At 39.8% G+C, this 26,813-nt stretch overlaps 1 long non-coding RNA gene across 1 annotated transcript; it reads left to right on the forward strand.

Annotated features, from left to right (window-relative positions):
• Nucleotides 1-7,233: 7,233 nt before the first annotated feature.
• LOC109263365 (uncharacterized) lies at nt 7,234-17,035 on the forward strand. The gene is made up of 2 exons (XR_002078175.2): nt 7,234-7,469; nt 16,743-17,035. It is a non-coding gene; the product is annotated as an uncharacterized LOC109263365 (long non-coding RNA).
• Nucleotides 17,036-26,813: the final 9,778 nt, after the last annotated feature.

The raw sequence follows: 26,813 nt of genomic DNA on the forward strand, positions 1-26,813 counted from the left end.
CTGATTATCTCATATAATCCCCCACAGCAATCCTCTGAGACAGGGACCAGCATTAACTCCATTTAAATATAAGGAAAGGAAGCCCAGAGAAATTAGGCAGTTTATCTAAGCTAACATAGCTAAAGCATGCTGAGTTTTATCTTCTTCTTCTTCACAGTATCTTCTTCATAGTTCCTATCACAGGTACAATTTGCCCTTCATCCACGCAAATTGTTGATTGATATTTTTGTAACCCAGAATACTGAAAGCTCACTAAGGTACCTATATCCCTAGCTCCTTATATAATGCCAGAGGAAGTTTAGATAATCAATAAATATTTGCTGGAGGAATGTATTGTTTGTTTTGATCCAATATTTCAGGCTAGTATTGATAGGGAATGCTCCTGTTTCTCTGTAACTGTCAGAAGGGAATTTGAACAGCACATGTTAGCATGCAATCTTTGAATTAGACTTCTATTTCTCACCATGCCCTCTATAATGATAGAGAGAGACTATGTGTGACGACGTAGGGACAGATGATCTCACAAAGACATCCCTACTAACCACACACCCCTCTGGCCACAAAGTATGTGATTTCAGTCCCAGCAGCCTAATATCTGGTTAGTGATGGAGCACGTTGCTGCACATAATCCTGAAACAATATATTTTGTCATTTTAAAAAATGTTCTGCAACATGTTTTCCTTTTGGCCCAGTGGCAACGTTATATCATCCTCCAGGAATGTTGCTTTTGTATCCAAGGGCAAATTTGGCCTAGAGAAATGTTATCAGTGGTTCACCAGAGGTTTAATTGTATGCTTTGAATGGCAGAAGAGGGGAAATCCTAAAAATTCAGGTTAAACCTATTAAGCTGAACATCCTGGTTTGGGTTGGCTGCCAAAATACACTGTGATAAGAGTTTCAAAAGCTAATAACAGAAGGGATTAAATTGGTGTCCATTACAGATTTGTGGAAAGCTTTTTCTTTGCATTAAGACTTAATATCTGAACTGAGTAAGGTTTTCACCCTTTAATTTTTTGCTTCATTTGCCTATAGTTGTCACTTTGGCCCATGGATCCAATTTTCTTCATAGTATCTTGCCATCATTTCTTCATCAGAAAATATGGTGAAAATTCGAAGTAGCAGACTCTTCTTAAGAGCCTTCATTTCCATATGGGAAGCAATGGACTGGGGAAAACAGGACACCAAATAAACCATGTTTGAAGTATAAATTATTCATGGGTTACAGTTTTCCTTGAAAATGAGATGTTGCTTCTTAATTCCTCATTGACAAATCTCTTTGGGGGCTGTGTCTCTACCTATCTATTGTGTCTAAGTTCTGTGGCCAGTGAAATGGATGCTTTGCCAAATTGTGTAGGGTGTCTAGCCCAAACATTTTCCTGTAATGTACAATTAATTTGGGAGAGTTTTGTGTCCCTTTGCACTTTGCTATGAATCTTTAAAAGCCTGCAGTATAACACATGCTCACCTAATTGCAGAAGTGTTGGAAATTTAACCATGCTCTCTGAACTTTGAATAATTTTCTAGGCAACAGTCTCTGCACACAAAATAAGTGAACTAGCACATTTTAAGGGACATCAATGGCTTGAAATCAGAAGATCTGGGGTCTGTTCCTTATGTTGACAAATGTTTTGGACAATCTTGGGCTAATCACTCATCTCCTGTTTCTAAAGTATGGTGTATAATCCCTAAGCTGCCTTCTTGCCAGTGCTGAGTTGAAGCAATTAATGTCAATGATTTCCAACTTTCTTGCCACCAAGGAGTCATTTTATTAGCTCCTCCCTCAGTACTGTCATTGATGCCATGGAAAGACTTTTTTCCCTTACCTTATATACTGTATTTTAAAAACTAATAACTGATTTCCTATTTTAATGAATGAAAGGCATATTTCACTAGAATTCTAGTAAGAACCCAGAGGACCTTGATGTTTTAATTAGACTATAAAATATTTCTCAAGTAATGGTATGGTTTCCATTTAATGTGGTTAAACAGACTAACATTCAAATAACTAAACAATTCATAGATACCCCTGTGATTTCAGGGTCTCCATATTGAGAATGGCTAAATAGAGAGGAGTGAGCCTTTGTCAATGAGGGCAGAGTCTCTTTAAATTCTCAATTTTGAACATAAGTGCATTTTTAATTATTTCAGTCCTAGAGGTGAGGAAAAATGTCACTAGGATGAGGTGTGGAGACAAAATGGTAAAGGCACTCAGGTGGAATAGTCAGTCACACAATAGATTGTCAGAAGCTTCCAGTGCTACTTGTTATCTACCATGTGACATCTGTGATCATGACAAGACCACCAGATCTGTCAGAGCCTGGCCATGAAGTTATGAGATCTTTCTGTAAGGAATATAATGTCAGAGACTATTTTTTTTCCAGCACTCTGATGTTGTAGGAAAAGTCTGTGATTAAATTGTGACTCCATCAACTTTCAGCTGTGTGAATTTGAATGAGCTATATAAGCTGTCTCTACCTCAGTTTCCCAGCTGTAAAATGGGAGTAACTACCTCATAGAATTAAAGTCAGAGAATAAATGTTGAAAATCTGCCATATCATAGACATGTAACAGACATTCTGTCTTTACGCCATTCTTACTAATACATTACATGGGACAGACCAGGCTGTTAGTCACAGATCCTTCTTTCTAGGCTTTACAGTACAATTATAATCTACCAAAGATGTGATGAAGGCTTTGGCAATCCACTTGGAGTAGCTGTCAATGACTAAGTCTCCAAATAGCTGAAACAAGTTTATCAAATAATCAAGGTGACTGTCATTCCCTCCCCTTTTAGAGTTTCTTATACTACATATACTTCAGTGAAAACTTTGGCAAGCATTCGGAAGCTTTTAGACCTCAGAAGGGCCAGGGCTGATCGCCATCACTCATAGTAAGCCCCAATCCTCCTCCAGCCCTACTTTTGTTGCTCTTCAGGGCAGGAAGAGAAGTGTGTCATATGCTGGGCTCAGCTACGTCCAGGCCAATCTTTAGAGCAAGTCTCCACCAAGAGACACTGAATCTGGGGATCTCCCATTCACAAAGCTAAAGGATGGACATTTTACGACAACGCTGGTTAGATGCCAGACAAACAGAAACAAAAAATAAGCACAAGGTTTCTTAGACAAACAAGCCTTGTCTGGTGAGCATGTGGCTCGACACAGAAACAAGTGTCCTCCTTGTCCCTTCGATGGAGGGAGCGGCTTCAGTGCCATCGGCTCTGCAGAAACCTCACTGACTCAGAAAACGGAAGAATGTGGCCAGCAAGAAACACATTTTCAACAAGCTGAGCAAACATGGCTTTGACGTCAGGGAGGGAGTATATACATGGGTAACAAAGGAGACGTGCACACATGGGGATTTTTGTATGGTACCTGGGCGGCTGCCCAGAGCACTAAATCCTGGAGTTGAGAATCCCTTTGAAGACCCTTCACAACGCTTGGGAATTTCAAAGAATATCATCATAACTCAAAAAACCCTCCAAATGTCATTTTACCTTGTTCTTCTGCCTCCCCATTGTGCTGGCTGTCCCCAGTGACAGAATGCAGCCCAGCCATTGCCTGAGGGAGGGGGTGGGTTGCCACAGATGTGCACATCTGGATCACCTGCTGCTAACCCATCAGGCCCCAGCTTCCCTGTGGCTTTGGCTTCCACATGACATTTCTGGGGGGTGGCCTCTTCTCTGAGGTAACTGAATCTGTTAGAATGAGGGTTTTAACTATTGATTAAAACATTAAACATTAAAACATTCCAGAATGTTCAGGCTGACCAGTAAACTACATTTGGGGGGATGGAATCTTCCTTGTTTCCTCATATGGGAAAAGCAACTCTTGGGTTGTAGTCCTTATAATATATTTGAAAGTGGAGAATCCTTAGCAGGGGGTGTTGGGAGATCTAAAGGAGTCTTTCCACATTCTCCTATTATATAAGTAATTTCAGCAAAAGGCAGCTTTGATTCTCACTCTAATTCTACCTTCCCTCTGTGGGTTTTCCACACAGTTCCTCTAAATACAAAGGGAAATCCAATATCTACATGGTGACTTTCAACCCTGTCCTGCCGTATTGGGTTCCCTTGTTTTTAATCATTAAATAGTGAGTATACAATGACACTGCACATCTGTTTCTGGTCTGGGAAGATCAGTAAGGATGGGGTGATTGAGAGCTACATTAGGTGAAGCAATTACAAAGAAATGTTAAAAAGTGGAAGTGTACCATTTCCCCCATTTTATCTAATACATCCAACATCTGGGACAGGATGACGTGAAGCTCAGTTGATGTAGTAGAGTGGGGGTGGTGACTTTTGGTGGTGCATTAAAGTTGAGCAAATGGTACACTCTGCAATAACCTAGCTGTAAAGATCGCCTGCTGGGAGAGGTGTCTATGAGTGATGGCAAAACCCATTGGAATTTGATGGCTGAGTTTGCCCCTGTGTGACTTTGAATATGTGATTGCTTCTTTACGTTTTGTCTTTTAAAACAATCTGGCATTTGATTACAATTTGGCATTCCCCTTTGATGATTTTCCTTTATACGGGCTTCCGCCTATCTAAAAGGGTCTAGGTAATGTTTTAAAGCACCAGACTTATTTCCAACAAGTAGCTTAAGCACTAGCAGAAACTGGCATATTAATATTAAACCCAATGGAAATGCAATTGTTTAGTTTGAAGAATAAACATATGTTGGGAATTGCATAAGTCAAAGTCCTCCAAGCAAGGTTAAGTTGCTCTTTAATACATTGAGTGTACATATTTAGAAGTCTGGGGATTTACAATCCGCGAGAGGACTATAACTTTCTCTTTTTCTGATTTGGTGTGTGTAAATTTGTAGTGCAAGTGTTTCATTTCTCTAGACATTTGCATTTAATTTGCTGCTGATTTTAATGTGAAAAAAGGAAAAAAAAATTTAAGGTAAGGAAATCATGTTCCAGGATGAATGCATTACGTTTTGAGGACTATGCTGAGTTTTTTCAGTTGTGTGTTGTAACAAAGCTGTAACCTCAGGGAAGTATATGTAACACCCTGCTCAGAACATCTAGTTTGACCTTAAAGTATTTCCAAAGATTCCAAATAGTCAAAGAGCCCCATGCTGCCTTAAACCATAATACTCCATCTCGATCTATACCTTCTTTCATTTTTTAGAAGTACAGTCTGCCATTTTCAACCTTAGTTCTTATGATCCTTTTTCTAGATCACAGCTGGCTTCCCCTTGTGATAAGAATGGCAACATGTATAATTTTTCCTTTGGTCTCTCACTTGTCTCTTTTGTACTGTTTTCCTTTTTTTTTTTTTAACTCACCACTTCGAGAAACTTAAAATCAAAGAGGGAGGGAAAACAAATAATTAGAAGAAAGTGGTGTAATGCTGAAATGACATTTAGGTTTGGGGGACTTACAGACTGCCTTTGGGAAAACCTGGAAATCCTTATACATTGAAGAGTTGACTCCAGAAAGAGATTTTTTAGCTATTAGAGCCAGTCCCTTGGAGATGGGTCTGGCCGTGACCCAAAGACAGAAATCATAGAACTTGTGGCATCTTCTCTAGTTTAAGGCAGCACACACAGTGGAAGTCAGACCTGCAGTCTGTCAGATTGTGCTAGTGTAGGGATTCAGGATATGGCCACTCTGGGCTTCACTAATCAGACACGCTGCACACAGGACAGCCTATCATGGGGTGAGGATAAAAATAGAGAGAAAAAGGACACATTTCTGTTGTTGCTGTTTACAGAACCCAATTCCTTGGTCTTCAAAGGTCTTAGCCTCATAAAGCTGTAGGTTGTTGTTTTTCATTTAATCCCCCAGAAGAATGTGGAGGGGGAAATATTACAAACACCCTCTGCTTTGGCATTGTTTGATTTTTAAAAAAAAATTAATAAAAACAGTTCCTAGCAGCTGGTTGAAACAATTATGCTCTTCACAAAAGCCTTTGCAGATGACACCGAATGTTAAGAAAATAATTCTTTCAATTAGTGTGTGGCCAGTGCACCTGTGAACTAGAATCATCCAAGGAACCATATCCGCGAATGTCAGTAAGAACAATTCAGGAATTCATCCCCTCTGCCTTTTTCTATGTCCACGTTCACACAGATGTTAATCCTGCGGTGCAGATGCTGTAAGGGCCGCCCACCTCTACTCCCAGGAGCATGAGAATCATGAGTTCAGATCAGGAAAACTATTAATTTCTAACTGTCTGCCATCAGTATCACTTCTTGTTTTTAGGTCTGCTTCTTTTTTATGTCCTTCTGAAACTGTAACACGTAATCCATTGGTTCTTGTGCAGAGTTAGCTCTTGGGTACAGTGGCAATTTACCACGATCTTATTCCTCAAAAACATTTATTGAACACCCCATGTGCGCAGCATTGTGTTTGGTTGTAGGGATATAAACGTGAATAAGACCTAACTTCTGTCTTGGAAATGCTTATCATTTTGCTTCAATCAGCTTTAGTGCTATGTTATATCGTATCATCGTCCTGTGTTTTTCAGGGTTCCTTTTTTGTCTGTGGGAGTAAATGGGAGTTTTGCCTTGTGTATTAATTATTGAATTGCTAGGTAACAAACCATCTCCAAATTAATGGCTTAAAACAACTATGATTTCTTAGTGCTCACGAGTATATCATGGATGGGCTTGAGCATTGTGCTGACCTGGCCAGCTCGGACGAACTTGGCAGGGCTTACACTGTCATCTGTCATCAGCTGATGGCTCAGTGGGGACTGACGCAGTCTAGGGTGGTCTCACTTCCACGTCTGGTGATTGGCTGGCTCTTGGTTGGAGTGATGGGGTTGACTGGGCCACATTGTCTCTCATCATCTGGAGAGCTAGCCCAGGCTCATGTGAAGAGTGATGACAGGTTTCCAAGGAAGCCAGGAGCAGCATGCAAGACTGTTCAGGACTTAGGTTGACAAATGGTACAAAGTCCCTTCCTCTGTATTCTGTTGGCCAAAACAAGTCATAAGGCCATTTCAGATTCAAGAGCTGGAAAGTCACATAATAAAGAGTATGGATGCGGGACAGAGTGAAGAATTGGAGCTATTTTTCCAACTACATCCTTTTTATTCTTTATGATGGTCTAGAAAGCAACCTGTCATATCCTTACACCTTATTGAATTTTATGAACCTTGCCCATGAATCAGTTTGTCTCTGACAGTAACCTGGATCTACCTTAATATGTATGCATCATCATCTCTAAGGCAATATAGATTAGGAAAAAAATCTGTGTTAAAAAGAGGGTGAAGGACACGTTGCAGAAAAATTTCTCAAATCTTTCAATATGTTTGTGTGCCTGTGAATGGTTTTTGCATTTCCTAATCTTATTTGATCTTATTTTCAAGGGGTCATGTGTGATCCAAGGATTAGTTGGTGGAAAATGGTGTTTCAAGCTGTGTTTCCAGTCTTGGGCATTCACCTATGAAGTGCAAGCTGTGGCAAGAATCAGCCTTCTAGATCAAAGGGATATAATGACAAAAGAAAAGGACGAAGGTAAGGGAGGGGCATTTACACTCTTGGAACACCCAAACTTCCCCAATGAGGGAGTAAATGCCTCCATGTGGCTTCATAGCATCCTCAAATGCCTGAGAGGGAAATCAGACCCTCTTCTCCTGCATGCTTGCTCAATGCCACGCTACTGGTCAGTGTCACAGTTGAGATCCCACGGCTCCAGCTAATGCACAGAGTGGATGGATGTTCAATACAAGTAAGAGTTATTTGGTATTTTATTTTATTTTAATTTCAGAGAGAGAGAGAGAGAGAGAGAGAGAGAGAGAGAGAATGCATTTCAAGCAGGTTCCACACTCAGCACAAAGCCCAACATAGGGCTCAATCCCATGACCCTGGGATCATGACCTGAGCCGAAATGAAAAGTCAGATGCTCAGCTGACTGAGCCACCCAACCCAGGTGCCCCAAGAGTTGTTTGGTTTTTTAAAAATTTCTTTCGTAATAAAAAGATGAGACTCTTGATTTTAACAATTAAGCTTAGTTGTGATACTATTCGCACCTATCCTAGTGACGCTGGGCAAACGATTTACTAATCCTGGCTTCAGTGCCCCTATTGGCAAATTAAGACACTTAGATTAATTAAATAATTATTATTATAAGAGAAATGTGTTAATCACTTACTGTGTACTGGGTTAAGTTACCAGGCTCTTCCAGGTACTAAATCATTAGTGAAGACTGTACTCCTACCTTATGTCAGCAGTTTTTCCAGGAACTGGTCTACAGAGAAGTCTTCTGTTCCTACGAACTGCCATTTTAAGGGAGGTAGGAGGTGTCTGACTAAGAAAATGTAAAACACTTATGAATGCAGCTACAGCTTTTTGTTGTTGTTGTTCTCATGACCCCAAAAGTTACCTGTCACATCCCTATATCTTAACTGCGTTTCAACTAGTGAATTAAATCAGGCAATATGACAGTGACCTGGGGGGCTACTTTTCTATTAGGAGATTGGAAAAGCCATGAGGAAGTGGCTCTTAAAGAACAAGAAGCCAGTATGCACAGTCAGAGAATATTCCAGGAAGGTGACACAAGATGCTGGCTCCAGGGGAGTTTGAGAAAGTAAAAGAAAGCAGCAAATGTGAGTAAGGGCAGAGTAGACAAGGCATCAAGGGATGGCCTGAAGAGGCTGGTGTGAAGACCTGGGGCTAAATCATGGAAGGCTCTGGAAGCCAGATGACAGCATTTGGATTGTATCCCAGTTGGGATACGGCCGTATCCCTGGGAAGCCGTCACAGGTTTTTAAGCATGGGAGTGGTATGATCTTATGTATGAGCATTAACTGTATTAACCTGTCTGTTGTAGAATACATGGATTACAGGGGACAAGAATGGAAGCAAGGAGATCATCCCCGGGCTACTATAGTGGTTTAGGTGGGAGACGGTGGCAGCAGGGTGGCTCGAGCAGAGGTGCAGAGGGGTGAATATACCTGGGAGTTGTTTCAGAAGTGAAGTTGAAAGGACCTGAGGATGCATTAAACCTGAGGAGTGCAGGAAAGAGAGGAGGTGAGGATTATCATTCAATTTGGAGTTTTGAGCAATTGGGCCGAGGTGGTTTTATTTGCTCATGGAGGTTGAGAAACCAGCAAAAAAGAAAAAAGTCTGCTTTCACCACAGTAAGGGTGTGTGAAGACTGAATGTTCCAAAGTGGCCACCACAGTCTCTTACAATGTGATCTTGCTGTTTGCCTTGCAAGAAGTACAATGTAATTCCCTTTCTATGAATCTGGGTTGGTCTTAGAGACTCCCTTATAACCAGAAGGTAGTGGAATTGATGCATGACTTCCAAGGTTAGGCCAGAGGAAGCTTTGCAGAGGAATGCAGACCTCTGAAAACAAGGTCCAGCTTTTTCCTGGCTTCTAAGAGAGGGGACTTGATTGGGGGCTGTTGCTCCCCTTGCCCTACTGGGGCTTGACAGGGACTGACCCTCAGAGCAGCCTTCCACCAAGGAAACTCTGAGGCTGGTCAGCTTGCCTCAAGCCTCATTCCCTTGCTGCTGTCCTCTCCAGACCACTATCCTCTCTCCCTTATCTGTATGATGCACATCTCCAGTCAAGCCCCCATCCTCTGCCACACTCACACCCCGCTCCCACTCAGCCTCTCAGTTCCCCTAGCCCGCCCTGCCTCTGTCAAACTTCCACCCCCACCTCTTGCTCTGGGTCTTTTATTTACTAAGAGCCTTTTCTGAATATGTATTCTACACCCTTCTCACCTTAATCCGACCCGATTTTCCCTCTTGACATCATTTGCCTCCATTGCAAGCACAGGGCCTGACTTCTTGGGTACCCAGAACTCTGTGCTAGAAAGAGGGGCCAAAAGGGATCCTGCTTCATCTGCCGCCCCCTTGTCCTAAATAACCTCCCTTCCTCCTCCACCAAGCCTGCACCATGTGGCCAAGCCATCTCCCTCTTGCCCTTGGCAAAGTACATCTTTGGACTGGAAGACCACCTCCATACTCTTTTGGGGTCTCTCTCACAGTTTCTTCTATACCCCATATCTTTTCCTCTTCCTAGGCAATTTCACTTAAAATAATTTTACGTGAGCACTATTTTTTGAGGTGGAAACACGGCGGTGAATAAAGGTGCTTCATTCTTGCCCTCACGTAGCTTATAATCAACTTCGGTGTCTATATTCATATTGATTACTTACCCAGATAGCTTGCGCAAAGCCATTTAAGAGGAGCTAAAGAAAGTATTTGATTGTAAAAACTGTGTTTCTTCTTTTTGCAGTTGTTCCAATACACATATATGGAACACGTATATGTTTATATAGACTGCATACTCCCTTGTCTGGGCCTCTGTAGCCCTTCGACCATTTTCCTATTTATGATGCTTTTGTTACTGTGCCAGTATTTCGGGTATGCATCTACTCCTAAAGCACACCCTGAAGAATATCTTGAGGGCCAGAACCACGTCTAACTCACCTTCCTTTTCTTTCCCACCTTTGTTTAGTACCAATAATGGCTCAGTGCATCTAAAATGACTGTAGGGTTGCTGACCAATATAATTTATTTTATGGATTATTACAAAACTATACACTTAAAAGTGAAAGGTAAAGTTATTATCAATGTCATGCTGTTTCTATGATAACAGAAAGTCCTCTTATTAACACATATTTTGCACATAATTTCTCTCTTAGGTGCAAAAGCAGATGATCATGGCCTCAGTAGCTAGGAGTTGTTTCCAATACTCTTAGAAAGTTAGAATCAGCTCCAAATAACGCTTTCTGGCAATGCCTACTATTTGAGTGTGTGTGTTGGGGCGGAGTGGGGGGAAGAGCTGGGGAGGGGAAACGATAGACATAAAGACTTTGGGCAAATTCATCTTTTAAAAACATGATATATTTGCTGAGTGTATGAAATTTTTGTCCCATGGTTTACTTTTATTTACTTTGTTATTGTTTCTTATTCCCACTGAAGAGGGAAACACTCAAGTTGTACTGAAGAACCTTATGGGTTCTTCAGTGGGAAGCTCCTTTCTCAGCTCTTTTGTACAGTCAGGGGGTAAAATCTACCCTTGCCAGCTGGGAACACAGCCCACAGTTCTGACAGAGAGGCATTGGAGGGTGTGATCTCCCTTTGGAGGAAGCATGTTTCACATGTGTCTTGTCCATATCAGAGAGGAACGTAGAGAGGCATGTAGGCATGTGTTGGGCTGCCTGACACACCTTACCGTGGAGGATCTTTCTTACACCTGTCTCCACTTACCTGAGTGTCAGAGCTGGGGTTTATTCTAGGTTCTTCCAGTGGCTTTGCTGAGGGCCCGGGCAGGAGGCCTGAGGTCGATACACTACGAGGATCGTTTGGTATGGCCATGTTTGTATGTGTTCACATGTGTTTCTGTGTGTTGAATATGAGTGCTCTGTATCCTTGCCAGAGCATCCGGCAAAACACAGACATCTCCATGGAAAACTGTATCTGATCTTTGAAGTTTTCTTCATGGTTCGCAAAACCTATGTGGGAGTTTACTGATTCTTGACATCTGAAGTTTGGGCAGTGGTCCTAGGGTCTTCTCATTAGTAATCCCACACTGGAAATGCCATTATTAACTGAAGACAGATTATACCACCCGAAAACCGCCATGTGTCTCTCATTTAGCTTCTTGCAATAGCATCACAGTTAGGATAAATGGCCCAACTCCTTCTTGGAGCTGCCCTAGAGAGCACCAGAGCCTGTCTTGGTGGGCGAGAGAGTCTCATCCTTTACCTCTGGAGCAGAGCACGGACTGAGTGATAAGCAGATTTCAACAGGAGTAAAAACCACCTCTCCCAATCTAAATCGCAGAGCTCCAATCAAGGACCTTGATGACAAGTGAAATTAAATAAAACATGAGCGATGAAACACTGTAATATGTTTACGGTGAGCTAGTCCAGACAGCTGATAATTAACTGTTGCCCAAACAGCAACTTGGCAGTGGATGGCTGTAGCCAGGACACAAAGCAGTAGTGAATTGAAAGTCCTGGTAAAGATCTTTGTATCCTTGGAAGGAGCATGTGTCCTTCAACAGGAAACCTTCAAGTGCATAGGCTACCTCTGGGTCTGGATTCTGACCCTGTATTGGTTTTCGGCTCACACATTCCGATCTGCCGTGGTAATGCTGTTTATGCTGGGCAGTCCCAAAGCAAATGTCTCTGTGTGTTTTTTTCCTGGACTACCACCCACAGAACCTACAAAATCTGAAAACAAATAAATGCAGATGCACACAATTTAAATAAGTTAAAAAACATGTTTTTATTATCTGCCTAGATTCTTACACTTAAAATAGTTTTGGTTTGAATCCTCTCCATACCCCTGTTTTTGCTGAATTTGAAGCAATACTGCAGAGAGGAAAGATAGTATTTAGAAAAGGAAACCGATTCTTCAAATGAGCTGAAATCAAATTCACATATAATAAGAAGCCAAGAAACTAAAAGGAGGCCTTGAAGATCCCTGGACTGTTTGCAATCTCAGCTTTCTTATCTGTGAAACGGAGCTTGGATCAGATGACCCTGTGGTTCCTTAGCTCTTCTGCTTCATGGACTATTATTGGAATAGTATTCAAAGAATGTGCACAAGTTAAGGCCAAACACGTGTGATTTCAAATGTGATTCAGAAATAGAATGAGTGATCGTACAATATAACCCCTAATGCAGATTTCCCCCATGCTTCCAGAGCTGTGTACATAGAGGTGATAGAGCCAAATCTCAGAAGGCCAGAATCTGGTTGATCAGACTTTTCGATTGATGACACACTAATAAGGATGGGGCTGCTTTGCATTATATTAATTTTTGTCCTCATTCCATTCCCCCCCAACCTCATCAGCACCCATTCTTCTGTAAGTCCTTGCAATCCAACTTCCATTTGTTTCTATAAAATGTGTACTCTTGAAAAATGTGTAGTATTACTATGTTTTTTAAAAATTTCCATAAGGAATATTTGCTACAAATCTGTTTTATTCCTTTAAGTTATGCTTCAGATATCTATGCATGTTGATATATACATCAAAGATATATGTGCGTATATACACTTCTCAAAGCGACTCTCGTTTCATTTAAGAAGAGTTCTTCAGACTGCAGACCAACAATCATCCCTTTGAGGTGGTGGCCGTGGGTGCCAAGAGAAAAAGGTATCTTGGTCTGGGTCAATGGCACTAAAAATGCTCATTTCCCCAGCTTGCCATCCTTACATGTTCTCCTCTCATCTCTTGTGACATTTGTTTTCTTCCCAGTCCCTGGGGATTGTCTTCAAGCAGTTGATTTTAGGGATTTGCAGAGTTTGCAATGTGATACTACTTCTCTTTTGTCTGAAGGTTATTCCTCCAGGGGAAAAGCGGTGATTTCCTAAAAATCCGTGCAAATGTGAAGAAAAGCTGTGTGTTTCTGGTTGTTGTTGTTTTCTACAGTGCAAAACAAAAATAGTGAAGAAAAAATACTTCTCATTGCTTCTGATCACTGCATAGTATTCTGTTCATTGCATGTATGCCCCATTTTATTCATTTCCTTATTCATGGAACTGTAGACTGCCTTGATTTTCACCCATAACCCTGCAAAGGATATCTTTATACAAGTCTGTGGGCATCTGCATGGAAATTATAACAGGACAATGTACTCAGGAATAGAATCACTGAGTCCTAGGGTATCTGCATATTTAACTGCACTCACTGCTATGAGACTATTCACCATGAAATGATTTCAGACATCCATCAGCAGTCCATGATGGTTCTTATTTCCACACACCTTTATATGATTTGGCTTTCCAATACTTGACAGTGTGATGGGGGTAAATAGTATCTTATTGCTGTTTGAATTTGCATCCTCTGATTACTCTGGGGGTTGAGTATCTGTTATAGATTTGACAGAAACAATGCTGTGTTCACCACACCATTCTCTTTTTCTAGATAAGGGAAAGGGTACATTTTACAGCTTCTGTTACAATTATTACAAAATGTTTATAATACTCAAATTATTTGTAATATTTGCAAATCATTAAAAATTTGCAATAATTTCATAAATTTGTAAATTATTACAGTTACAAAACTTCCATTACATGTATGTTCACATAAATGAGTCTGGGCCATCTGGATGTGGATGGGAGTGTGATTAATATTAACATTTGCTATTTTCTGGGAGATTCTTACTTGGCTTTTTCTTCTCCCTCCTCTACACAATTGTGGGTGGGAGGAAGTGGCAAGCCATTCTCAGTCTTGTCTTAAGGAATGTACCATTTGCAAACATCACATCCTCACCCAGGGGTTGAGAGACCCAACAATATAACAATATATCATAACAATGTAACAACAACAACATAGGGGCTCTCGCCTTACAAAGTTTCAACCAAAACTTGACAGTGAGTTGTATGGGAAAATACATTATTTACTAAGGTTTCTTCCAGTTTAGGAAATCTTTATGATATTATACTCAGATTCAGGTAGGAACAAAAGTAGTGAACTGCTTTCAAGGAAGGGCTATCCAATGGTATCTGAAGTTGGCAGTGGTGTGTAATCAGATTAGTGGTTGCAGCCTTCCTTAGAAGCCGACAAAGAGAAACAATCTGGCTTGGGCTTTACTAAAAATGCTATATTTATAATGCTCTGTCTTAGAAATTCACTCTTTAGAAAAATTATGTTTATTTTGCGCAGCATCAAAATTTTAGGAGTAAGGAGGTGTGATCACATGTGAGCAGTTATTCAGTATTTTACCCCAGTGGATATGCAGCCCAAAAGGTTTCTTGAGTAAGTTGCACTATGTTAAGAAATAAAATTTTATCTGTTTCTGACAGGAGGGAATAACAGTCTTACCCTTAAAATAACACAGTCCATTGTATTTATTTTCTTGGATACACTTCATTATCCAACATCAGGCACATTTCTTTGCTCTAGGGGTTTATGATGCAACACATGGCCCTTGATTGCCTTATTGTGCACAGCTGCCAATTATTATTTTGTTCCTGTTTAAGAATTTGCGTTGTCTTTGGTCTAAAGCTGGGCATCAACAGAATTACTGGAGTGAATACACAGTGTATTTTTAAAAGATTCAAAAATATATATGGCCATAATTTTAGTTATTTCCAAAAGAACTTCCACCCCTCCCTGCCTCACACCCATATTAAATTGAGAGAAAAAAAAAACACAGTCAAACTCTTAAACTTGAGTTTTTTCAGTTCCTCAAATGTTTACACCATGAGATTAATACAGTTGTTTACATGGTAGTCTCCAAAGTTGAGTGCAAAATGCCCGTGGGTTGAACAAGCAGCCCAGTGGAAGTGGAACAAGCACTTCCCAGTGCAGGAAGAAAATGTCAGGACTTCTACTCTATTTTTTAATCTAAAAATTAAGAAAGAATTAAGTATTGCTAGTATTTACTGTTGATATTGGCCCCTTGCTTTGTCTGCCATGGTGCCGTGAGCAGGGTTTCCTGAGGGAATGGGGTGTCCACTTTTATTATAAAGTTTGGGAGCGCCTGGGTGGCTCAGTCGGTTAAGCATCCGACTTCGGCTCAGGTCATGATCTCGCGGTCTGTGGGTTCGAGCCCCATGTCGGGCTCTGTGCTGACAGCTTACAGCCTGGAGCCTGTTTGGAATTCTGTGTCTCCCTCTCTCTCTGACCCTCCCCCATTCATGCACTGTCTCTCTCTGTCTCAAAAATAAACATTAAAAAAATTTTTTTTAAAGTTTGAACTGGACAAGTTCTCACAAAATGGACGAGGAGCTTGACATGATTCTGAGAAGGAACAGTAAAATGAAGATGGCACTAAGAATGCAAGCACTGGGAGGTCTGGTGCTGATCGATGCCTAGTGCCTAGCCCCAGTCCTTCATGAGGTAGAAAAACAGCTACAAATTTCATGATGGGCAATAGCACCATCTTAAATGCAAAGGTCTGGCACCATTAGCTGGTATTGAAATTTTATTAGGGGCATAGAAAGGCACAGAAACAGAAAAGTATGATATATAATAAAATCTATATCTAAAATGAGCCTCAAAATATTTTTCAATCATATAAAAATGTTAGGTGATAAGAAAATATTGTGTCAATTTAATTGGTGCCATGTTTTCTCCTTAATGGGGCATAAAATAATGACGGAACTTAGCTGTAATGAAATCTAGTAGTAATTCTACATGTCTTGCCCTTGATCTTTGAAGTGAGTAGGAGACAAAATTCTACACCAATTTTTCACAGAAATTGGCTTAAAGTCCTTACAGATTTGGTGGAAGAAAATAACCTCAACATCCCATTACTGTTTCTTTCCAATTAAAGTACTAGATTTTATATGTCCTATTAAAATATTCTCTCTCACCAGGTAGCTCTTTAGCTCCCCCCTGCTTCAGAACCCCCAACATGGTCTGTCAAAAGTTGTGTGGGTATAAGAGGTATAATAAGAAAAGTATGTGTAAGGAGAAATTACAGCTGACAACTGACATGCCACCCACTTCCCACTAAATGATAGTGGTTATTTGCCAAAACCATGGGGATTAAGTCCCTTACATAACCTTTTATATCACCTTTAATAAACATGGCATACAAATCACAAACAGACCTCAAACAAATCATTGTAATGCCCTTGAGAGTTGCAAACACTGATTCATCCAAAGTTTAAGAAAGTTTTGGTGATAGTGATGTGTTTTAATGTGTTCACCTCCAGACCAAAATTCCCTTCTTCCTGGATTAAAACTGTTCCACGTTTAAGTGGGTATGGGTAAGTAAGAACATCAGATTTAGTGGAGTGATTAATGGTATAATAAAAAGCTGGGTACCAGTTAGGTTGAGACATTAAAATGTTACTTTTTTTCAGTATCCCCAGAGTAAGAAATTCCAGACCAAAGTCAAGGCTGGACAGCTTCATGGATTAGCATCTATTAGATGTTTCATACTTGGAGCTTATACCGTAAAGTAGCATGGTCAACACACCAGCTCTTACACATAGCATAAGGACTACACCTGCATACTCTTGATTTACTTTAATGTTTTCTTTCCTACCCCAAGACTGGAAAAGCACCAGTTTTGAGATTGTGTCTGATTTTTCATCCCTTGTGTGTTCCTACAGCTTTTTCCTTCCATGAGTCTTTAATAAAATGGCTGGACACATTTACTTTCTTCAAATTTGTCTCATTTTTACCTTGAACAACTTTCTCCGTAAGCAAGATCTCTTTCTAGCCAGTCCCAGAGAGGAGTTCTATGTATAATAGATAAACTTGGTCCTCTAAATCTCTTAGGCTTTTATCAATAGTGCACACTTGGCAAATTGTATGTTGATACCTTTGCGTGGCACGCATGTCTTTTCTCCTTGGTTAAAACTGAGAGCAAACTGACAGCAAGAAGCCTGTCACCACATATGACATAACAATTCATGCAGTTGCTAATTTAGTTTTTCTTCTCCCTATGTCTCCCCCCTCCCCCCAGCCCCTTGCCCAAATAAAGTTTTGCTTTTGAGTACAAACTTGCTCACAGTCATTTGCTCTCCTTGAGTTTTGTAAATACCTGAACTCACAGAAGAATTATGCTGAATTATGCTGAATTATTATGTCTCTAGAAGAGAAGGGAAGGAAAGGGAAGGATGTGCTCAAGAACAGGAAAAATGGGGGCGCCTGGGTGGCTCAGTCAGTTGAGCATCTGACTTCAGCTCAGGTCATGATCTCATGGTTCGCGGGTTCAAGCCCTGTGTCGGGCTCTGTGCTGACAGCTTGGAGCCTGGAGCCTGCTTCAGGTTCTGTGTCTCCCTCTCTCTCTGCCCCTCCCCTGCTCATGCTCTGTCTCTCTGTCTCAAAAATAAATAAACATTAAAAACATTTAAAAACTAAAAAGAAGAAGAAGGAGGAGGAGGAGGAGAAGGAGGAGGAGAAGGATAGAAAGAATGGCAAGAGAAAGCTACTTCCTAGCTTGGGAAAGTAGAGAGGAATACAGGTATTTCCGCTAGTGGGGAAATTTGATCCTGAGAACTTTGGAGGAAAGGGCAGAGCCTCCAAGGGAAACACAAGGGTATATCTAGGGAAGCTGGATCTCACACATGGGGGAACAATTTTGGCAAACATTACTGCACTCACATGCAATCCATCAGCAAACTGGACTTCAGGCTTGGATACTTGAGTATATCCATGATGACGATGGACTGAGGACGAGACACTCTTCCTTATCTGGTAAGTATCACTGGAAACTACAAGTTTTCGTGAGACAATTAGGGAAGGGGATGGAGCCTCAACAATGACAAGACAGCTTCCCACCAGCTTGACCAAATGGGAACTTCATATTAGTTAATTTACAAAACAAAAAAATCCCCCAAAAAACTAAAGAAACACTCTTTTGTAGTCACATTTGAGTTGGTACAATAATACTGTACCTGCTAAATAGGAATTTTTGTAGTTAGATAAATTCCTACTGGTGGGCTCTGAAATCAGAGAAATATTACTCATGTAGCACATTTACTGAGAAAGTATTTATTCATTTTTTTTAGAATGTGTTTGTTTTTAAAAGCCTCGGAACTAATTTCCTAGTCTCTTATCCAAGTAGAAAATTGCATGACATATCTGATAATCAGCCTGATGGATAGTCCCTAAAGAAGAATTTTTGTCATTCACTTGGGTGGTGAAATTATGTGTGCATTGTTAAGTTGGCAGTTGGTGTAATTTTGGAAAGTAGCATCTGGCAAAAGATATAACACCAAAATATACTATAACTGTGATAAGCTGGAAAAGTGGTGTGAAGTACTCATAATTAACTAGATGTGAAAGAGAATCAGCATAGAAGAGAGAGAGAGATTGAAAGCAAGACTCTTTAAGAGTATAGACTGCATAAATAATGGGCAGCATTTAGTTACAGGGTAGTCAGGGTAGAAAACGATCTGTCACAATAACAGGTTCTCAGAGAGTAACTGCTCTTAGCAGAGCAGGTATAATACTGTGAACAGTTTATCAGAGGATGACCTCTTCATGCCTTCACATATTTATTCCCTCAAAGAGAACCCAGACAGCTCTTGGAGTCACACTGCCAAGGTTTGAATGCTGGCTCAGATATATTTTTTAAATGTTTATTTAGAGAGAGAGAAAGAGAGAGAGAGAGAGAGAGCATGCACACATTGGGGAGGGACAGAGAGAGAGGGGGAGGAGACAATCCCAAGCAGGCTTCATGTTGTCAGCACGGAGCTGGACAAGGGGCTCAATCTCATGAACTGTGAGATACGACCTGAGCCGAAATCAAGGGTCGGATGCTTAACCAACTGAGCCACCCAGGCACCCCTTGGCTCAGATATGTATTACCTATGTGACCTTTGGCTGATTTCTTAACCTCTCTGTCCCTTGATTTCCTTATTTGTGACATGGGGATGAAAATAACACTAATGCCACTGGATTGTTAAAAGATTTAATAGAGTTGATATTTATAAAGCACACAGAACAGTTTCCAGTCAAATGAGCGCTATATAAGTATGCGTTAAATTAAACACATTCACTCAACATTAATTTATTACTACTAGATTTAAACCACTTCTTTGGGCACCATAAGGATGCCAAAACATATAAGACATGGTCCTTGTCTTCAAGGAGTTTACGACTTCACAGAGGAAACTCTGGAACTATATACAAGTCTGAAATTACTACTTTAAAAGTGTTTGGAAAGTAGGTCAGCAGAGACAAAAAGACGATTGAAGGATAGGGTTGTGCCATAGATCTTCCACGGTGACGATGTAAAAGGATTTCTGGTTTAGTCTGGAATGTAGGAAAATAGACACTTTTCTTCATGACTAGCTGTTCTCTGTTGGAATAGAAGTTGGAAATAAAAGTAGACCAGCGTTATTTCATGAGGATTTTAAGTTGGTGGAAGAAGAGCTTCCTGGCAGAGATAACTGTCACATGTAAGGATATGTGACATCCATGGGAGGTCTTGAGTATAAAGAGGCTGCCTCTCAGAGTCTTGCTCAATCAGTAGTATAGCAATAGAAAATGCATGATATATCCATTTTCATATAATACGGGTGAATTTAACATTATTAGCTCATTTATGGGTCTCAAATAATCTTATCAAGTATAAAAATTGGGGCGGAATACAAGTTTTGGTATTTTCACTTCAGATGCATTTTCCTGAATATCAGATAGTATTTTAATGTCATTTTTATACAGATTTTTGTGCTGTGAACTTTTAAGTATTGTATGCTTGGGAAACATCACCTCCATTTTCTCTGCGGATGGGCCCAGTGTGAATTGAAGTAAACCCTAACTAATCACTACTGGAGAATTCTAGCTGCCTCCAATCTAGATGAAATAATCTCTCTGCCACTTTTCACAAAGGGAAAGACAGATTTATCTACTGCTTCTTTATAATACACTTTAATTTTTTTTTCAAAGTAACAGCAGAAAGTTGGTAGGGTAGACCTTTATGCTGGGTTCCTATTGTTAGAGTTTATGCAGAGCAGCAAGGAGGGAAGAAGTCTGAGAGAGAAGCAAAGAAAGGAGAATTTTGACCAGAACACAACAGAAAAACCACTACCATGACAAATGATTTCTGCTGGAATAAAGAAAAATAAATAAGCCAACCAAAATCTAACAATAGCCAAACAAATTACAACAGGGAAGTTTTAAAAACAAACAAAAAGACAAATAAGAAAAAATTTTAAAGGACAAAAATATTTGTAAAATGTGTTTTTAATGAAAATGAGAATTGCAGAAATAGCTCCCTTTTCTGAAATATCAATAATCATTGAGAGATGACAGCAGGGAAGAGTAAAAATGCAGGAATGTCTGGATCCTGCTTGGCACTGGACTCCATTCTTGAAGGCAGAAATAGAATGCCAATATACTTTTTCATGAGAAATCTGAACACAGTGGCTTCCTTCTCCCAGGGAAGCCTGGTGGTCGAACTTCAGCTGCCTTATAGCAAATTAGTCCGCTTGCACGCCCTTTTGAGACACTGGCATTTTATTACTGGGGCCACCCAGAACTAGGTAAATCTGTAAGGTTGGTCTCCCCACTGCCTTTGTACTAGCAAAGCAGGGTCTAGCTAACACTGTAAGGTGGGATTTTTATCACCACTGCAGAACATGGGCATCCCAGCCTCCCCAGCCCCATCCAACTGTGCGCCTCAATGTCAAACAGAAAGCCCCTGAAATTCACATCCTGAAATCTCCAGAAAACCCGGAACAGTATGGGTTGAATTTTATAAAGAGTTCTTACTCTACTTGTAAAAAATTGGAATTACTTGGCTGTCGAGAAGATAGGATTTGGAAGTTGGTGTTAATGTCAACTGACCTGGCATACTGGAAGCTAAGTTGGGAGTGGAAAGTTGTGATGAACTGGGGCTTGGATAAACTACCTCTGGGTGATTTCTTGTATCTCACTTTATAATGCCCAGCGTGTATCTCCACATCGTTTTGGAGACTCTTATGGACTGAATGTGTCCCTCCCAGGTGCATATATTGAAGTACTAACCCCTAAAGTGACTGTATTTGGACATATGGCTTTTAGGAGATAATTAAGGTTAAATGACATCATTAGAGTGGGTCCTAATCAGAGAGGGTTGAAGAGGATTAAGAAGAGAGCGATCTCTGCGCCATATGAAGATCCATAGAGAAGGGGGCTGCCTGTAAGCCAGGAAGAGAGCTTTTATCAGAACCTAACCATGGACACCCTAATCTTAATTTCCAGCCTCCAGAACTGTGAGAAAATTAATTTCTGTTGTTTAAATTACCCAGCCTATGGTATTTTTAAATGATAACCTGGGTAGACTAGACAGAACCAGACCTACCCAAGGTCCTAATTCTAACCCTGAAACATGCTAGCTGTGTGACACTAGGCAAGTCACTTCCCTTCTCTGATTCTCAGATTTTTCATCTGCAAAGTAAGAATAATAGTAATCTTTTATAGGAATGCTGTAAAGATTAAATAAACTGATGAACTGACAGTGACTGTTACATAGCAAGTGATCAACAGTCAACAATTAATGTAACTTATCACCTGAAAATGTTACAAAAGACTTTTCCCCCTCCAAAGAAATATGAAACCGTAAATTAGTTTTTTTTTTTTTTATTTTAATAGAATCCTGCTTTGGTAAATACAATTAGATCCTTTAAATTTAATAGAATCCTGTTTTGGCAAATACCAAAAGTCCAGAAAAAAGAAAAATCCCTGATGTGTGTTAAAGGGACTTTTTACTGCCTTGCTGACCCAGAACAGACTGCTATGTATATAGATTGACATATATGAACCTCATGGCAACCACAAACTAAAAACCTACAATAGACACACACACACACACACACACACACACACACACAAATAATAAAGGAACCCAAATATAACAAAAACCAAAAACTACTGGATAAGCATTTAATGAGCCCTCCAAGATACTTTGGGCAATACAAGAGGATTATGGTAAACTTGTAGCCTCTGATTTATACCCATGAAACTTCGAAAGTTGTAGTTAGCAATAAAAATTTAAATGCCAACAGAAAAGGTAATGAATGACACCAATGGATGAAAGAGCCCAGAGAAGGGGTAGCTCACAGAAGCCTGGGGGTTCCGGACAATGCTTCTAGACAAAGATAAGGCAGGATCTAGAAGGACTAGCACAAGAGACAGAGGAAGCCCTGGACTGCAAGCACCAGCCTCCTTGGGTCTGGTGTGGGATGTCTAGCATGGGCATGATGTTTGAAAAATACGTATTTGGTGCTTGGTTCAAGATGAGCTGGAGAAGATAAATTGTTGGAAGAGAAGATATGTGCTATTGACTAGTGACTGTGCTGGGCGCATCCTCCCCATCTGCACATGGGGTAAGTCATTGACGTTCAGATGCCCATGGGAGGGACAGGAGGCAGGAGGTCATTCAAGCATGCAGGAGCAAAGGTTGGCAGTGTGTGCAGGTATGGTTGTGTGCAGAATGCACAGGGCTTGGTGCTTGATTTGACCTCCAAGATGACTCATCCAGCCTGAGATACTAGGAAAGGTGGTATCACTGTTTGACCCCAGAAAAAAAAATATAGAAAGAAATGGAAAAAGAACTGGTTTGAGGAGGGAGGTTGATAAATTAAGCTTTAGTCTCATGGGATCTGTACTTCTGGAAAGAACCAAGAAATTTTTTGAGCTAATAAGTGATTGATGTATTGATTTCAAAAAGCAATTCATCACATTCCCTTTCAATCTTTCTGTGTCTTGACTTTTTCCCCCTTACTTTTTTCCTTAATTTTTCATGACCTCGATTTCATGATTTATAAAGCTACAAAAACAAGTGGGCCTATTTTTATTTCTTTCTTAACACACTCCTCTCCCCATGTTTAAGTTATTAGAAGCAGCAGAAGCCATGTGGTTTTCTAAGACACAAAACCATTCCTCAGGAAGAATGTTAAAACTTTATTTTTAAATAAATATGGATAGTTTTCTGTCCAACCATATTCTCTAAAATTTCCCTTTTGAAAATACACTTAAGAGTTGTTGTTATTTTGTTTTGTTTTTTAAGAATGTAAATATCATGTTTGTCAAGAATGTTATTCTCCAGGGGCTCCTGGGAGGCTCAGTTGGTTGACCATCCGACTTTGGCTCAGGTCATGACCTCATGGTTGGTGAATTCAAGCTGGCATCGGGCTCTGTGCTGACAGCACAGAGCCAAGAGCTTGCTTCAGATTCTGTGTCTCCCTCCCTTTCTGCCCCTTCCCCACTCATGTTCTGTCTATCTCTCAAAAATAAACATTAAAAATAAAGAAACAGACTTTTCTACTTAACAAATATTTATCATTACTGATTTGCATGTCTTTTTTTTCTTATATGTAGTATTGCCCCTTATATTAAAATCATTGCTAATCTGTACATGATCCCATGCTTGATTCTGTGCCGTTAACTTAGATAGACACTCAGACTATGGTCAGAAGTACTGAATTATTTTAGAAATTATTAATTATGTATAGGTTAAAGGGTAATATGGGGAGGAACTAAATGCATCAATTTGGAATTTGGCATTAGAAGACAGTGGGGAACTAAGAAGCAAACTTGTTTGTGAGGAAAGAATTCTGGTGACTTAAATGTGGCACAGTATGCCCATGTTCATTCTGCTCAGAGAAAATCAGCCTGATTAGTTTCCCATTCTGTGATTTAAAAATAGTGGCCACATTTGTGTCCAAGGAGAGAAGGAACAGTCTCCTCACACGGTCAATCTATTTTCATATTTCAGGTTACTTCTGTTCTTTCTGAGTATGTGTCATTCATTTATGATCTTTCTATGTCGGTGGATTTCTCCCAGTTGTCCTTTTACCGTTTGTGTATTTTATTCCCTCTCCCCAGGCGTGTGCACAATGCTCCTCCTCCATGCCATCTGATCCCACTAATTTATCAAGTGTTCACTACCCTCGTCAGTAACCCCTCTCTTCACAGAATGAGTCAGCTTTCCAACTCTAGGTTACTGTCTGACTTGATCTGGTCAGTTCTGAAGATATTAGGTAATATTAGACCCATCTTTGGCCCCATGGAATTACATTTAATATCTCTCCCCTGTTTTCTGCCATGCCAAAAAATCAATGTATAATAAAGATGAATAAATCATTTTTCTAACTGTAATAAGATCATTATATTTTAATTATTGAGCCAGAAGAATCTTTCCTCAGAGCAGATGTTGAACCCAGGTCATTTGGGAGAACACCAGGAAAACTCCCCAATATAGGATGACTGAGAAACAGTCTATGAGAAAAAAATCCTTCTACAGGATTTTAAGTAGAGATCTTGTAATTAAAATATAATGATTCTATTTCCTGTGTTTTTCTTTATATATTCATTAGTATTTAGGGATGCTTTACAATTTTCAGACTGAAGGAATTAATGAGAACTATCTGAATTATTTCTGATCTAAGTTCTTTTTTTCTTATTACTATCCTCAGTAATTGTTAAAGTCTGATTCTTAGATGTATGCAATTAAACATGGGCTTATTAAGAAACGATGATTACAGAATAAAGGAAACCTTTTTGCCTAATGGTATCAACAGGCTAAATCTTTATAAATTCTTAAGGCTATGCACACCAGAGTCATTTTTATTATCATACTTTGATTAATAAAACAAAGTGCTAATAATACACATTAACCTAATTCATTCAAAGTCTAGAGCCAGAAAAATTAATTTTTAAAGTGATACCATGTTTAGATATTTAGATTTTTCTTATATATAATTTAGCAAGTAACTTTACTTTGATGCTACTGTGGTAGTCTTATAGTTGTCTCAAATATAGTTGATAAACATTCTAGTGATGTTCAAAACATAATCTTAACGTGTTTATTATACTTGAAATATGTCCAAATGAAACTCAGAAACCAGTCCTATTCCTCCTTGACTATTTGTACAAAGGCTCTGGAATAAGTTTTAGAATGTTTTAAGAAAATTGAAACATTTCACACATACAGTTCTGATTCAGGATACTTTTATATGGGAAACACATGTACATGACTTGTATTTATTAAATAGGCATTAGAAAAGAAACTTTCTGATTAACGTCCCCAGGGACGAAAATAAGCAAAATATTTCTCTTTCTATGAGCACATTCTTTGGTGTCTCCTTCAATTTTCCACCCCCAAGTAATTACCAAGTAATTCTAAATGGATGCCTATGTACATGCATGCATGTGTGTGCACGCGCGCGTGTGTGTGTGTGTGTGCGTGCACACACACACACGCATGCACACACACACACACCCTTCACTGCTGTGTTGAAAGAGGAATGAAAGAATGGGGTCATGTTTGAGCAGGACAGAAAAGGGCGAGATACACGGTCAAGAAAGGGCTAAAAGTTATCTGATAGAAACAGCATTTAAGAAAAAAAAATAGAAACATTATGAAAAGGCATGCAGGGGGAGAAATTGAGGATATGGAAAAAAAGTTTAAAAAGAATCAAGAAAAGATCAGAATGTGATAAGGGAATGTTGAGGAAAGAGAAGGATAGAGACACAAATGGATTGTAGAAGATGAAAGAGAGAGAAAGAAAGAGAGAGAGAACCAGAGGGAATAGTGACCAAATGCAGGGGGGAATCATTAAAAGGCTGAAAATTCCAAGCATATTAGGAGATAGAGAATAATGTTGGAGAAAAAAGATATCTGGGGGAAAAGGGGGGCTTAGAAATAGAAAAATTCAGAAATAAAAATTTATTGAAAGATTAAACACACTACGTCTTGAAAGAAGAGTAAAAGAGACTTTCTGGTATTGTTTATAAAAATTAAAAATAGAAATTAGCAAAGCACTAGGCCTTTGAGTTGGAGCTCTGACATGAATAAATTCTGTGGCTCCTGGCAGGACACCGGTTGGTGGCTTGGTTTCTTCATTCATAAAGTGGAAGAGGATATTGGCCTTTTAAGGTCCTTTCAACACCAAAATTCAAAGAAATAAAACAGAACAAAACAATGAACTAGAAAAAAATATTTAAAAATAAAATTCGTGTTTGGAACGTGTTTTTTCTTGTCGAAATTTAGAGGATGTTTGAAAAGCATCTCAAGAAGATGGTCACAGATGCCATTTGCACACTACATGGCTGGTGTGGTTATACATGTGGACACACAAAATGTCTCACACATATGATTTAATTTTTCTGGCCCTGTTCTCTCATTTCACTATATATATTCCAATCTCTAGAGAGTTGCTTTCTCTCTTTGGCTGTACGCAGAGGATCAAGATATGGGTCATTTGCAAGTTCAGAGTTGGAGGTAGACAGTGTAACATATGGAAGTGCATGGTTTCTTAACTGGAGATGAAACAGTCACAAATTGGGGGTAGGTAAAGGATTGATAAGGAGCCAGGAAGAACAAGGGAGTGAGCCAAGTTGAAGGAGTCATGGCTGCTCCTGGATGTACGTTTGTAAGTCTTCCAAGGAGAAGAAGACTTGACTAGCTCCCAAGATAATGGACCTCTTTTTCA

Source organism: Panthera pardus, unplaced genomic scaffold (genome assembly GCF_024362965.1).
Source record: "Panthera pardus isolate Hobbes unplaced genomic scaffold, ASM2436296v1 HiC_scaffold_17, whole genome shotgun sequence".
In the NCBI taxonomy this organism is placed as follows: Eukaryota; Metazoa; Chordata; class Mammalia; order Carnivora; family Felidae; genus Panthera; species Panthera pardus.